This window comes from Halichoerus grypus, chromosome 11 (genome assembly GCF_964656455.1).
Source record: "Halichoerus grypus chromosome 11, mHalGry1.hap1.1, whole genome shotgun sequence".
Taxonomy (NCBI): Eukaryota; Metazoa; Chordata; class Mammalia; order Carnivora; family Phocidae; genus Halichoerus; species Halichoerus grypus.
The window spans coordinates 104,765,219-104,769,122 of NC_135722.1; the positions used below are offsets into that span (position 1 = coordinate 104,765,219).

Here is a 3,904-nt window from a genome sequence, read left to right on the forward strand (position 1 = left end):
AAAGAAGTTGCTTTAACTAGAACAGTGAAAAATTATTTCGTGGATGTCCTGCTGAGAACTCTGCTCGTCTTTTTCTGTTGTATGTCTGTTCCTAGATCTCATGGCTTCTTCTTCCCTTCTTTGGGGGAGTGCAACCTCTAGAACAGTAGTTCTCAACCTATTAGGTTTCAAGACTCTTATACTTTTGAAAATTACTAAGGACCCTCCCAAAAAGCTTTTGTTTAAGTGAGTGGCATCTATTTTTTTTACACAGTACAAGACTTTTTATTCACCAATAAACTAAAAGTCCATTTCTAGATGTTTCTTTCTTTTGCATGCTTCATTTGTTTTATTAGCAAGCAAAACCCTGTAAGGGTTTTCACATAGTCTTCAGACTCAGATCCATCTTCATCTTGACTAATCTGGAAGTAATGAAGTTTATAAGTCTCCTTGTCAGATGCAACCACAGAAAGCCAATCACGATTATTCTTCTTAAGGTATATCTTCTTAAGGTATATTCTTCTTAAGGTATTATTCTTCTTAAGGTATATCTTCTTAAGGTATATCTTAAGGTAGGACATTTCAAATACGTTTTAGAGAACTGTTTCTCAGAAACAACTGTGATTTTATTCTTGATGTGTTCAATGTGAACAACATTCCCCAGATTTCCAGTTTTTCCACTGACTTTAACCTTCTCCCGTAGAAACTATTCAAAATTTCCAGAATCAAGAATGCCATCTTCTACTAGATGGGTTAAGGTCCAAAATAAATTTTCAAGTTGAATTCTTAGGCTTCTTATCTTTCAGCGCCATCTTGAGAGCCAGCTTGGCAAACAGAGAGAAAGCTATAGTTGCATATGGACATCTATTAATTTTTGTGTGTTAGAAGTTAAAACTGAGAAACTTAAAAATATTCATTCATTCATTCATGCATGCATGCATTCATTCATTCAAAATAAGGATAATGAACATATTACCTGTTCAAATACCCAAAAAGTAGTGAGACGAGTGTCATTGTTTTACATTTTGGCAAATCTCTTTGATGTCTGGTTGAATAAAAGACAGCTGGATTCTCATACCCACTTCTGCATTCAGTCTGCTGTAACATCAAATGCCATGTAGCTTCAAGGAAACCCTACTCTTTGCTCGTGAGAGAATAAGAGCAAAACACAGGTGACATCTCAGTATGGTAATGAAAATAGTTTGGACCCCCTATAAGGCCTTAAAAGTCCCCAGGTGTCTCTGAATCACACTTTGAGAACCACTGCTCTAGTAACTTCCTGAAAAAAGGCAAAAGTAAAATTGTGAAGACTTGCAAATCTACCAAGTTGTCTTCCTACTTGCATTTGATTATTTAGGTAAATGTAAACTTCTAGGTTGTTGCCTTTTGCCTCAAGGGTCATTGGCATGGTGTTTAGTGACATTCTGATTCCAATTCTTTCTACACGGCCCATTTTTTGTCACTTGAAGCTTTTAGGATTCTCTCCTTGTTTCTAGTTTCCATTGCACTTGTTCTTTCAATCTTCAAAGTTATGTCTTTTCTCTCTGTGAAATTTTCTTGCATTAATAATTCCATCATTTCTTCTCTTCCATTTCCTGTTTTCCTTCTGCAACTTTCATTGTTCAATATGTGATCTCTTTGTCAGATCCTTACATTTTCTCTATTTTCCATCTCTTGTTGTTTTACTGTCTGATTTCCTCAATATTATATTCTAACTCTTCTGTTTTCATTTTAGTTATTGTGTTCTTTTAATTTCCAGGAGTAATACTACTTTCAATTAAGTTTTTTCTTCCTACTGTCTACCTTATATCTTTCTCTAAGTTCCTTTGTTAAAAATACTGTTTTCTGAGCCTTTCCTCAAATGGCCAGTGATCCTTGACTGTCTGCTTTCAGAGTGGGACATTAAACAACTGGACAGCAGGGCATGTTGAGTGATGGGTCTCCCTGAGGCTGAGGAGCAGGGACTGAGCCGCTTCACTGGAAGATCTGTACCTGTCAGCATCTGCAGACCTTTTCTCCTGGCTGGTTGGGAGGATCCTCCCATTTTCCCCCTGGAGGGTACAAACCTATGCTCCAGCATCTTGAGAGAGGAGCAGAGAATGAAACTCCCCCCTGAATCTTGGTTTTCACCTCCACCTTCAACCATGTCTGCCTTTGTGGACCAGATCCTCCCTTTTTCGAATTCTCTCCATAGTCAATAGCCTGCCTTCTTCTGGAATTGGGGAGGGGAACTCATGTGCCTACATGAACTGGGGGGCCAGGGGTTTGGGGGATCTAGTGTTGTCTGCTCCAGACTTGTCATCATTCTTCCTGTTTCCAGTGCCAATTTCTGCTCTCCCAGGGTCTTTTAGCTTTTTGCATTACCCTCTATGAGCCCTTGGGTTTCAGTTTCTCTGTTTTGCTGTCAGCTACCATCCATTCCATGACTCCAGTCTTCCAAAATGTGGTTTGCATGCCTGAGATCTCATCTGTCTTTATGTATTTGAGGGTGTAAACTTTAAAAGAATTCCTTTTTCAGAAAGGAACAGATAAATGTGTGCTCCATCTACTGCATTTACCTGGCAGTCAGCTGCAAGTCTATTCATGCTTTAAAAACAATATAAAAAAGCCTGTTCATGAATTTTATAGGTTTCCCCATGGACCTTTGTCTTTATACTTGAAGTCAGAATCCTTATTTAGTGTATCTTAGATCTCTAGCATTTATTCTGGCCATAATCTGTTTGCAAAATTTTGAATTACTACATAACAAAAATCAAAGTCATTAGTTATGTCTTTCAAAGAGTATAAAAGAGTTAATAATTTTGTCTCCTATTTTATGGAATTTATATTTTCAACAGTAAGATATAAGGTGGATTTTCTGGAAAGCTTAATAATCTCTGAGGACATGGAAGAAGAGATTCAAGGTGTAAGTCATATGCTGGGAGTCAGCATGGACGGTTAAGACATTAAATATTGCCTTAGAAGGTTTGTGGAAAAGCAGAGAGGCATGTTACTTTGTAGATGGAAAAAAAAAAAAAAAAAAAACAACAGAGGAAAGGAAAGGTTAAATGACTTAACAAAAAATCATACTTTAGTGTTTATGGGGCTGGGATTTAAAAACCTTTGTTTTCAAATATCTAGTTTAGTGCTTTTCTTCTTGACCCAGATAAACATTCTGCTTACACACCTATTTAAGGAGCCCCAGTGGGAAGACCGTCTTCTACCAGGTTTCGACAGAATTTATTTCACATACCTGGCTAAAATACAAAAATTCCATGCTTTTAACCAAGAATTGCTTACTTTTCTTAAGTAGCTACTGTAAGTCATCCCTAGAGAAGTCATTTTTCATCACAGGTGCACAATTCTACTGTAAAAGGGATTACCATTTTCATGAATATGTTTTTTCCTGAACTGACCAATTAGTACATAAATGCATATAGCTATTAAATCTATCTTTATAGGAATGAATAGAACACTCTATATCTCAGAAGATTAGCCTGGAATATAACTTGAGCAAATCCTCTTGAGACCAGGTCTGTGCAGAATATATTATTTATGGTTTTCCCCCCTCTGCTAATATGCTGCCTTTTAAGGAGTTCATATAAGTAATTTGAGGATGATAGGTACTATAAAAATGCAGGGTTGCTATCAGTACTAGAAAAAAATAAATATGAATCCTTTTCTGATTGTACTACTATGGATTTATCAGATGTTGTGCCTTTTGGTGTCTGGATTACCTTGATTCTGAGAACATTTCCTACTGATTTTATCTGTCTTATAAAATTAGTTAAAATCTGTTTTACTTAATCTTCTTCCTACAATTTCTTGTACTTTCTCTTAACCTACATTTCATATTTAGAAAATAACACTCATTTCATACCCTTTCCTCCTGCTGCCCAAGTCGCTCCAAAATCCCCCGTTCTGTCAAGAATCCTTCTTTACCTAC

The 3,904-nt window shown here is 36.7% G+C and overlaps 1 pseudogene; it reads right to left on the bottom strand.

Moving 5' to 3' along the window:
- Positions 1–293: 293 nt before the first annotated feature.
- LOC144379392 (ribosomal protein eL22-like 1 pseudogene) lies at positions 294–791 on the bottom strand (annotated as a pseudogene).
- Between the last annotated feature and the right edge of the window lie 3,113 nt (positions 792–3,904).